This window comes from Calliphora vicina, chromosome 4, assembly GCF_958450345.1.
Source record: "Calliphora vicina chromosome 4, idCalVici1.1, whole genome shotgun sequence".
NCBI classification, from domain to species: Eukaryota; Metazoa; Arthropoda; class Insecta; order Diptera; family Calliphoridae; genus Calliphora; species Calliphora vicina.
Window position 1 is genome coordinate 69,773,574 of NC_088783.1, and position 12,039 is coordinate 69,785,612.

Sequence of the window (12,039 nt, forward strand, 5' to 3'; positions counted from 1 at the left end):
TTCCCTGATGAAACAACATCAGTTAAATTCTGTTATAACCAGACATAATAAGAATAAGGATTTATCCCTGATCAAACAACATTAGTTCATTTATCCTGTTTTGAAGCAATTAATTAACTACGATTGTCTTTGGACGAGGTTTCTTCTGATTTTATTTTTTGAAGGAAAAAACTATTAAGCCGAGACTAAAGAAATGGGATATACCCAGACCTAATAAGAAATGATCCTTCCTCTCTGAACAGCAATTAACATCGATTGTCTTTGGACTAGGCTTTATCCGATTTTATTAAATAAAATTGACGCTTTTGAGACATTTGGATCATTGTTATGAGTTGTTCGAATCGATATTAAAGCGAAAGAAAGGCCGAAGAACTTTTTAAGTTTTGAGGTATCTGTTAAGGATAGAAGCACTTGGAATTACTGAATATAGATCCGGATATGTTTAGAATTAAGAATCATCAAGTTCTTATTCTTCTTATTTTATTTTCAATATGAAACATAAAGGATTAGACCTCAACACATCTTAACTAATAGCCAAACAGTCTAAAATCATTTGGAAGTGTTATGACTATAGATCTGATCAAGCATTATAAATGTTTTATGCAATTGATAATGAAGAAAACGTGTCATGACATGCGGTTTTTTGTAAAGTCAAAGATATAAGATCATTGAACCAAACAATTTATAACAATTGATAAAGCAAAAGTGTGGCGAAAAGAGGTTTTTCGGTTCTTTAAAGAAATAATATCGAACACCATCACCCAAAAGCTACAAGTATTCATCAACAAGTGCCCCAGAATCGTATGCAGAATATTCGGGCCTAAAAACATCAGCAACATGAATCTCCAATGAACCTCCATTTCCTAACGCAAATAAAAGGTAGGAAATAGAGGTGGATCGGAAATACTATCACAAAGAATTCTGACAGTATAACAAGGATTGTGCTACAGTGGAACCCTCAAGGTTCAAGAAGCCGTGATCAGCCAAAGAATATATGAAGATGCACTCCATATACTCCAAGAACTAGGACAGTGCAATCTTACATGGGAAGACGCGAAAACAATTGAACAAATCGTGTAGGATGGAGATGCTTTTCTTCATGATCTTTTCTAGATTTTCTCATACTGAATAAGCTTAAGGCAAAACTCAATTTGCAACCTCTTAAACAATAACATTCATCATTTATTAAAATAAATCTTTAACAATAATTACAATTATTTAGTTTTAAAAAAAAAAAATATTTTTTTGATGACGAAGATTTGTCATCAAAATCATGTGGCAGCACTTCTTTACACACGTCAAACAATTTGATCAAGAACGGCGGCGGCGAAGAGTGACGAAAGGGAGAGTGAGTAAAGCAACAGTGTAATTTTGTTCTTGTTTTCATTTTTAATACAAATCAAAGAGCAACAGAACACAGAATGAATGAATTTAAGTAAAATTGGAGGTGGTAGAGAGAGAGAGAGAAAGAGAACACAAAAACTATATAGAAATGAGAGCACTGATGATTGGGATCGAGCAATGAGTACGAAAATCATTTTTCTTTCTATTATTCTATTTATTTTAGACGAAATGATTAAACCATATAGAAATGTATTTACGTGTAGTGTAGGAATATAGAAGAACAAACAACTAAACAAACATATAATTACATAATTTTGGGGGAAAATAAAAATTAAATTAGAATAAAAGGGCAAACAAATATGAATGAAAATTTTAATAGTAGAATATAGGTAAATATGTATAAAGAAATATGTATGTAGTGGGTAAATTATAAAGATAATTAAAAGATTTTTTTTAAAAACCTACATTCCAAACAAAATAAATCTTATTTAGGTTTTCGTTTCAAAAAGGCCTATACAAAATCAAAATCACTTGCTAGATTTAAGATTTCATGTAAATTTTCGTAAAAAGTCGTACTTTTTTATAAGTATTTTCGTAGTTCGTTTTAAAATATTCGTTTAATTTTTTTTTGCACTTTAAAGAAAAAATAAAAGTTTTTCTTTTTTTCTTCTTCTTGTTGTTGTTTAATTAGATTTATGGATTTTTTGCGTTGAGCTTTAAAAGAAAAATATTAAAAAGAAATTATTAAAAAAATAAAACAAAAACACATTGTTTTGATATTAAAACTTCAGGGAAAAAATAAAATCACACATTCTTATTTTCACGGTCACTTTTTTTAAACATTTCTTTTTTTTATTTTAATATTTCATCATCATTTCTCATTTAATATTTATTTTTTCTTCAAGTGTATTTAATTTCTAACCAACTATTGTACATTTTTAAATTTTCTTTTTATATTATTTTAAAAAATTAAATAGAAAAAAAAACTTTGTTGTCAAACCTCGTTTTTAGTTAATATGGAAATTATAATATTTTTTTGTATTTAAACATATCAACACACAAAACAATAAAAAGAGCGAACGTATAACAAAAAATCAAAATCGTTTTCTTTTTGTTATTAAATAATTTTTTTTATTTTTTTCATTAATTTATTATTTTATTTTTTCAATTTTAAGCTCCGCGCGGTATTGGTGCGTGTATTATAGAGTTTTGAGCAGTAGTAAAAATTAAGTGAGCGAGCGCAGCGCAGTGTGAGTGCAATATAGCAGCACAACTAAACTAAATTAACATTTGTCAAACCAAGTAGTATGAACTTATGAAAATTATACACGAGAAAATTTAAACACACAAACACATTCAAACGGAAAAACACATTCAACACAAAATACAATAACTACAACAACAACAACACCAAAAAGACAATAATTCTCAAACTCGTTGCTTTGTTTGTATTCATTCGTATCTACAAGACCGTATATCTATCGAATGTATCTATGTATCTTTTATACATTTTGTTGTTATTGTAATGACGATGTGCTGATGATGTAGCTATTGTTGTTGTTGTTGTTGTTGTTGTGTGTGTGTATTGTTTTTTTCTTTCTATGCATGTTGTTTCGTAATGTAGAATGCTTGCTCACTCTCTCTCTCGCTCTCGCTCACCTTATCAATTGAGCACAATGCAGTGTAACCAGATAATGATGGAATGTGCATTTAAAAACGACTAATATTTTTTTGGCAGCTTAGGAAATCCCAAATTTTGTTCGGAAATACAAAAATTCATAGTAAAATCTTTAAGAATGTTTCCACTTCATGAATTTGGTGAATATAAAATTATGCCAGTTTATTTCCTTGCAAAAATGTTGCCCTTTGGGGTAAATAATTTATTTTTTAAAAAATCTCACCATTATGTTTTCTAGGGGCTCAAAAATCCCGATTTCAACCAATATATGAATTGAAGCACCTCGGTAAGTCGACTCCGCTTTATAGGATTCAGAATTTAGAAATGGAATGAAAATCTTATACAAGGAGTGAGACCGAAAAATCCTTAACATACGTTTTTCCTTAAAACGTTTAACCCAATTATTATTTGATATTTTTTTTGATCAAGTTACCTTGGAAAAGTATGTCAGTTATAATGTTTAATGTCAATTATGTTCATATGTTCTTAATCTGATTAATATGAGTGACGAGAAAAAAGTGCGTACTCAAATTATTAAATATTTTAAACAAAACCCAACTTGGTCCTAGAAAAAGTTGGCCAAACAACCAAAGCTCGCTCTACTGGCTAATGTCATTAAACAGTATCGGGATAAAAAACCTGGTTCAGGTAGAAGGAATGGTCCACATGATGCTTCTAAAGCCAATAAATAGAAAGCATTTTCAAAAGAGCTCCCAATTTTCAAAAGAGCATCCGGTAGGAAAACAGCCCGGTTAGCTCAGTGCTCGGACTATTTGGTACGAAAAGTTAAAGCTAATGCTGGCTTAAAAAATACAAGGCTCAAGAAGTTACCGACAGGAATGCTGCTAAAAATGTAGATGCCAAAGACAGAGCACGAAAATTGAAATCAAATTTTATAAAAACAAGTAAGAGAGCTATATTCGGCTGTGCCTAATCTTATATACCCTTCACCAAATTATACTTTAAAATAAAAATTTTAATATTTTTAGGTAAACAATTTTTTTTCGAATTGTTATTTAAATTTTTTGTCTTTAAATTTTGAATTTTTTTTAAATTTCAAAAAAAATTTGTTTTGCTAAAAAAAAATTCGGGTTAAAAAATATGTTTTCCGATTTTGACCCATTGTAAATCCAACTTCTATGGTCTTATATACGTCGTTGCAAAGGTCGTTGTAATATCTATCATTAGATATCCATATTGTCTATATTAACGTCTTAGTAATCCAGATATAGGTAAAAAATAGGTCAAAAATCAAGGTTGTTCTGGTTTTTTTCTCATATCTTAGCATTTTGTGGACCGATTTTGCTGATTTTAAATAGGAAACTTCTCGAAAGCATGTCTGAAAGAATTATTGAAGATTTGGATCCCGAAGATATCTGGGGTCTTCAGAAAATTGATTTCAACAGACAGACGGGCAGACAGACAGAAGGTCATCGACTTCGACTCCGCTATCTATAATGATTCAGAATATATGTTTACTTTACAGGGTCGGAAAATTATATTGTGGAAATTACAAACGGAATGACAAACTTATATATACCCTTCTCACGAAGGTGAAGGGTATAAAAATATACCTTTTGCATAATGGATGACGAAACGTATGTGGAAAATTTTTCGCAGCTTCCGGGTCAATATTTTTATGTTGCTGATGGAGGGACCCAAAAATAAACAAGTAAGAAAGTATGGTCGGTCAAGCCCGACCATATAATACCCTACACTAAGTAAAAGAGCAAAATAATTTTTCTTTTAAAATTTCAATAATTTATATTTTTGAGTGATTTTCGGAAGTGGGTCTTATATGGGGGCTATGACCAATTATGGACCAATCACCATGAAATTAGGTCATGTGATTTATGTCTATATTAAAGTTAACTATGTTGAATTTTGTGTGTTTACCAACATTTTTAAGCGATTTATGCACGTTAAAGTGATTTTCGGAAGCGGGTCTATATGGGAGCTATGACTAATTATGGACCGATCGTAACAAAATTTGGTGACATGAATTTTGTGTATATAAAACTTATCTGGAGCGGAATTTATGGAGATACATATATAAATTAAACATTTATGACCGATAAAGTCCAATTTCGGGAGGACATTCGTATGGGGCTAGGTGAAATAGTGGACCGATTTCAGCCAGTTTCAATAGGCTTGGACCTTGAGCCGAAAAAATAATATGTACCAAATTTAATCGAAATATCTTCAAAATTGCGACCTATACTCTGCGCACAAGGTTTACATGGACAGCCAGCCAGCCAGCCAACCAGACGGACGGACGGACGGACATGTGATTCTAAGTCGATCGGTATACTTTAAGGTGGGTGTTACACTAATATTTTTGGGCGTTACAAACATCTGCACAAACGCATAATACCCTCCCCACTATGGTGGTGTAGGGTATAAAAAAAATTCCCAAAACGTTCTTGGTATGGCAAACATTTGTTACAAAGCGCTCTATAAATATTGAAATCAAGGAATGTTTACAAAAGAGGAAGCTTTCATTCATAAGACTTCTTAATGTTTCCACATATTTTTGGCCTGATTTGGCATCCTGTCACGATGTCTTGAGTGGTACAAGAACAATAATGTGGTATTTGTATCAAAAGAGGTAAATCCTTCAAACTGCCTGGAGTCAAGGCCAGTGGAGAGATCTTGTTAAAAGAGAATTGATGAGCACAAAAAGGTGTCCAAAAGTGTGGTAGATTTTAAACGGAAATGGACCTGTTCAAACACAGTGACAGAAAGTTCTATAAAAACCTTAATGGAAGTGTGAATTGTAATAATAATTTCAACCAAATAAAAAAATCAAAACTGTAGGTTTAGTGGTTTCTTTTTTATTAACATTTATGTATGTTAAGATTTTTCGATCTCACTCCTTAGTACAATGAAGAAGTGTGAGCCAAATTTCATCGTATTTGTATCTTACCTTCGCCTGGGTAACGATCTTGAAGCGATGCGAGGGCTTATATACACTCTGTGGTCTAGACCTCCTCTGCGATTGAGCATGTTTTCCTGGCACTTTCGCAAAGGAGGTCGCGACTTCAAAGGAGCGTATTAACCAAAGGTTACTCATCTTGTCAAGATATTGGGGCGATAGTGTGTCCAGTAGCTGTCGCGTCAATTATTATGACATATATCGTCTCGTGATATCCACGCTTGAGTTCGCCACTTGTATAGTAGAGGCTTTACCTGGGAGTCACGAAACATATACACTCTTAAGGTCAAGGTGAGTGGTAGCAGTGCCGAGGACCTGGATGGTTAGTTAGTGTATAAAGAAACTAACCGCTAACAGCTCCCCTCAGCGTCAGGGTAATACGCTGTTGTAATGTAGTTGCCCAGTCCACGCACGCCGTCACTGCGTGGATGGTCCGTCTTTACGTGCCTACTCGTGGGAACAAAATAGATCCTAAAAATTCAAATACAACAACTACAGAGGAGACTTCCGATTTCAGGGAAACTAGGGAATCGGAAGGGGGGGTTTCGGACAGCACCCTAGAGGGTGAATTAACCCTGACAGACGTACATGCTCGGATTCTAGAGCATGAAGGACAGGTGAGTGAACTGGATGTGGATGGTCTTTTGGGACTGTCGAAAGACTCCTTTGGGGAAACTAGTGCCACTCAGAGGTTGGAGGAGTTGGCTCTGTTATCTGATGATGAGCATGAGATCACTATGATTGCTGCTCAGAATCAGATAACGGAAACATCCCCTCCCACTGCTAGTGACAAGGATAACCAAAGGAGCCGTTCGGCAGAAGATGATCCACATGGCGCTAAGGTCGCCAATCTTGTTCGGCAGGCCGCCGTGGAGGAGTTGCCTAATGCCACTCCACGAGACACTGATAAGCCAGGCCGAACGAAAGAGGATAGGGCAAAAAATGGCACTAGGAAATCTCTAGCCTTTCTGGCAAAGATGGGAAAGAGAGATCCTGGGTCATTAACTGCAAAGGAGAAGTACCTTCTCAAGAAGCACAGACAGGACGTCGCTAGATTTGAAAGAATCTACGGCCCTGTTAGTGTACTCTTGGGAGAGTCTTCTCCTGTTGAGCAGCAAGTGGTAGCTGCTGTCGATCTGGCTGACACCCAAAAGGGTATAAGGTCGACAGCTCCAACCACTAGCAGTGCGGTAACAACTAAGGAGGGGGGCTCTTCTACCATCCTACAAATCGGTGCTTCGGCTAGAACTGTGGATGGTAACAAGAAGCCTCCCATAATGGGGTCAGGTGCGAAGGGAATGAAGAATCCTCCGGCCGATTCTCTTAAGGGTGCCCGTATGGGTAACATTAAGGGAAACGGATCCGGTGGTCCTCAAACCTCGTCATCGAAGGCACCAGGATGCAGCAAGGCTTCGGGGAATGCTGGTGTAACCCCATCTAGCACTCTTAAGGGTAACCAAAAGGAGACCATTAAGAGGGCTAGATCTGGGGACGACCAGCCTTCCTCGTCAACAAAGAAGCTAAAGAAGTCCCTGAGTCAGGACGTATATCTTCAGGCAGCGATTATTGATCGGAATGATCCGGATGGGAAGATCAGTACCGATCAATGGCAGCTGCTTGAGGCTAGACTCTTGGATGAGATGGCTTTCCATAGTGGTAGCTCTGAAGACGTATCTTTTAAAGGTGCTGACTGGGCTAAGGGAGTCAAGGTCATAAACTGCGGAAATAAAAATTCATTTGAATTTTTAAGGACCGTAGTTGGGAAACTTGGCGACCTTAATCCAGCCTTAAAACTTGAAGTGATACGCGCTTCAGAGTTACCATTAAGGTCAATAGTGACAGTATGGATTCCTCCACCCGTAAGACCGGTGGAAACCATATTGGCACTGTTGAAAAAACAGAATGTTGATCTCCCTATAGACCAATGGAAGGCGGTAGCCTCCATGGTGTGTAAGGAGAACAACGGGAGGGATTTCCGGTTCGCAGTGGATCGTAAATCCCTCGAGATTTTGGACAAGGTGAAAGGGGTTGTCAATTTTGGTTTTGGCACTGTCAGGTTTCGGTATTCGAAACATGACACTACCAAAGAGGCTGCTGGTGGTGCAGATAAACCTGCATCATTGTGAAGCGGCCTCAACAGAATTGGCAAACTTTCTCACCAAATCCCAGACCGATGTGGCCCTGATCCAAGAACCTTGGATTAACCAAAATAAGGTTTGCGGGTTAGGGATAGCGGGATACACGTTATTTATCCCGTCCACTGAGGACAAGGTAAGAACGTGTATCCTGGCAAGGAGAGAACTCAAACTAATAATTTCTCATTCTTTTAGGGGCGGTGACATCACTGTTGTGAATAGGGAAACCAGGGGTGAGCGGACGCTGACTTTGGCTTCGGTGTATATGCCGTATGATGCAGTGGATCCACCAGGCAATGAGGTGCAGGAGCTAACGGCGTATACAAAAAGGAGAGGTGCTATCCTGGTTATGGGATGTGATGCAAATGCTCATCACAGCCAATGGGGCAGTGCTGATATCAATAAAAGAGGTGAGTGCGTCTATGATTTCATAACTGTCAATAATCTAGTTATCTGTAACAAGGGCAATATGCCCACGTTTAGGAACAAAGATAGGCAGGCGGTTATAGACATGACCTTGACGAACCAAGATGATAATTTCGTTAGAGATTGGAGGGTATCCACGGACTGTTCCTTTTCGGATCATAGTAGGATCACCTTCACTTTGAATTTTAACTCGTCCTTAAGGGTACCATTTAGGGATCCTAGGCGGACAAATTGGGGAACCTTTTATGATAAGGTACGTACTGGGTTTGAGCAGTTTAATTTATGTGAACTGATACCACCCAATTTGGAAATAACGGTGAACAATTTCACGCGTTTATTAAATGAGAGCTATGAGTCATCATGCCCAATGAAATTTCCCGGCAGGCGTAAACAGCCAAAATGGTGGACTAAGGAACTTCAAGTTCAAAGGTCGACGGTTAGGAAATCTTTTAATAGGGCAAAGCTCACTGGATTACAAGGAGACTGGAACAACTACAAGGTGTGCTTCAATAAATACAAGGGAGATCTGAAAAGAGCGAAGCGGACTTCATGGAGAAATTTTTGTGAATCCGTTGATAGCGTCAATGAGATGTCAAGATTTCGGAGAATTTTATCCAAAGACCCAAAGGTCATAGGGTATATTCAAAGAGCTGATAACTCATGGACGGAATCTAGCTCGGAAACACTCTCCCTGCTTATGGAAACACACTTTCCTGGTTGTGAAAGTATAGGCACTAGGGCTGACGATCAGGGGGCTAACATGCCTGAGGGAACTAGTCATGACTCTAGACAAATTGAGGGAATAGTCACTAGGGAAAAACTAGCCTGGGCGGTAAAATCTTTTGACCCGTATAAATCACCGGGTCCGGATGGAGTATTTCCGGCGATGCTGTGTAATATCCCGGATACGGCATTATTCCTCTTGGCGGATATCTTCAAGGCCTGTCTCAGTAGAAGGTATCTGCCGCGTGGGTGGAGAGAGGTCAAGGTTGTTTTCATACCAAAGGCCGGTAAGGCCAGCCACTCGAAACCAAAGGATTTTAGACCTATTAGCCTATCGTCTTTTCTTTTGAAGACATTAGAACGACTGATAGATCTACATCTAAGGAGCAATATAGATACCCATCTCATTAGCAACGCTCAACATGCTTACCTCAAGGGTAAATCCGTTGAGAGTGCGCTTCATGAAGTGGTCGGTTGTATAGAGCACAGTCTGAAGCATAGGGAATATACTTTGGCTGCGTTTCTTGATATAGAAGGTGCCTTTAACAACATCAGGACAGAGGCAATTAGGAACTCGTTAGTAGAACTTGGGGTCGACGACTTTCTAGTGAGTTGGATAATCTTAATGCTGGAAAGCAGGATTATCAATTCAACCCTAGGGGACGATGTGATCAGAAGACGGGTTACCAGAGGTACACCACAAGGTGGAGTTCTTTCTCCTCTACTGTGGTTACTGGCGGTTAATCCTATTCTCAGGACCTTCGAATCTAAGGGTAGGAAGATAGTCGCCTATGCGGATGACGTGGTGATCCTGATTAAGGGAAAATTTCTCTCAACTATCAGTGACATCATGCAGGAGTCGCTTAGCGATCTCTCATCCTGGGCAAAGACTAACGGGCTGGGTGTAAACCCATCAAAGACAGAATTGGTGTTGTTTACTAGGAAGTATAAGCTAGAGAACTTCAAATTGCCGAAACTAGACGGCGTCGAGCTGAGTTTATCAGGGGGAGCCAAGTATTTAGGAACCTTCCTTGACAATAAACTGTCATGGAAAATAAATACGCAGGAAAGATTGAAAAGGGGCCTTAATGCCTACTATACATGTAGGAACTCAATTGGCAAAAACTGGGGCTTGCGACCGAGTATGGTTAATTGGATCTACACTTCTGTTGTTAGACCTATTATTACTTATGGCTGCACAGTGTGGTGGGAGGCAATGAGGAAACGTAGCTACAGGGCTATACTCAACAAGGCTCAAAGATGTGCATGTCTGGGTATCACAGGTGCCCTAGGCAGCACCCCGCAGGCGGCGTTGGATATAATCCTGAATCTACTACCCATTGAGATATATGTTGAAAGTGTGGCAGCAAGGAACTTACTCAGACTATCTGAGTCTTCCTTAGTGAAATCCTTGCGGATGGGACACACTATGATACTGTATGAAGCAGGTCTTGTTAGTCAGGGCATTACTCCATCTGGAATCTCTGACTATAAGGTCGCAACCTTCAGCTTTGGTGCTTCACCCCCAGTAGAATTCCCCACTAGGGATAAGTGGGCTGGATCCGATCAACTGTTTGATGGGTGCGCAGTTTTCACAGACGGTTCCAAAATGGATTCTGGTACGGGGGCCGGGGTATATTTGGTCGACCAAGACATTAAGCGCTCATATAGACTCCCTAACGAGTGTAGCGTCTTCCAGGCAGAGATCTTCGCGATCTGGAAAGCCACAGAGTTGATAGGGACACACATAAATAGGGGGTCTTCAGTGACAATATATGTAGACAGTCAGGCAGCACTGAAGGCCTTGGAATGTCATTTAATACACTCCAACCTAGTAGAGGACTGTAGGAGAGCTCTGGAGGAGCTATTGGCACATTACTCAGTGAGATTGTGTTGGGTGCCGGGGCACTGTGATATACAGGGTAACGAGGTAGCAGATGAACTTGCTAAACATGGTTCCGATTTGGACCATGACACTAGGGAACGGGCTGTTAGACCACCCATTTGTCACTACTACAGGGTAATCTACGAAAGATTCCGGGACTGCACGAATCGATCCTGGTGCAGTAGAACAGATTGCAAAGTGTCCAGGGCCTTATGGCCAAGACTGAATGCGAACGCGACTGGGACACTGTTAGAGTTGGATAGGTACAATCTCAGGATTCTAGTAGGAGTGATAACCGGTCACTGCTCAATTGGAGCCTTTAAGGGAAAGTGGGACACTGACACACAGGACTTCTGTAGAGTATGTGGGGATGCAGAGGAGATAGAGACAGTAGAGCACATTATGTGCAACTGCCCTATGCTACAGGGTCATAGACTTAAATGGCTAGGAAATAGATTTCTGGATGAACTTGGTAATGTTGCTGGCTGCAAACTAAGCAACATACTAGGTTTCATTAAGGGAATAGGGTGGCTATTTAAGGGACGTTCTACGGCAGGTCCAAATCCGTGAAAAGACTAATCTTTCCTTTCTTTCTTCTTCTTTTTATCAGACGGAATTTTGGACTTCTTTTTTGCTTATTCTAATGCTATTATCTTTATCTTCTTCTATCTCTATCGAAGGGAATCACAATGGACCTCAAGGTCTCTGGGTGGAAGTACACTTTGTGTACACCCTTCTAAACCTAACCTAACCTGTATCTTCAAAATTTCGATCTGAAGAAAATGATCCTAAGCAGATTGATATACTCTACCCACTATGGTAATGTAGGGTATAATGAAAATGATCCATTTTATATTCAGAAACTAACAAATGAAAGTGAAATATTCTAGATCAATTTCAGAAAAGAACAAGA

At 38.6% G+C, this 12,039-nt stretch overlaps 1 protein-coding gene across 5 annotated transcripts in view; it reads right to left on the reverse strand.

Moving 5' to 3' along the window:
• LOC135957257 (uncharacterized) overlaps positions 1 to 12,039 on the reverse strand; it is a 99,610-nt gene that overhangs the window by 21,065 nt on the left and 66,506 nt on the right. Inside the window, exons 1-2 of one of the 5 annotated variants that reach the window (XM_065507972.1) lie at positions 2,345 to 2,661; positions 1,810 to 2,058 (exon numbers count right to left, since the gene is read on the reverse strand). The exons of 3 other annotated variants lie outside the window; for them this stretch is intronic. The gene's annotated coding sequence lies outside the window, so the exon portion shown is untranslated. Of the gene's footprint in view, positions 1 to 1,809; positions 2,059 to 2,344; positions 2,662 to 12,039 lie in introns of those variants that run through there. One more of the 5 variants, XM_065507975.1, reaches the window with a different exon arrangement.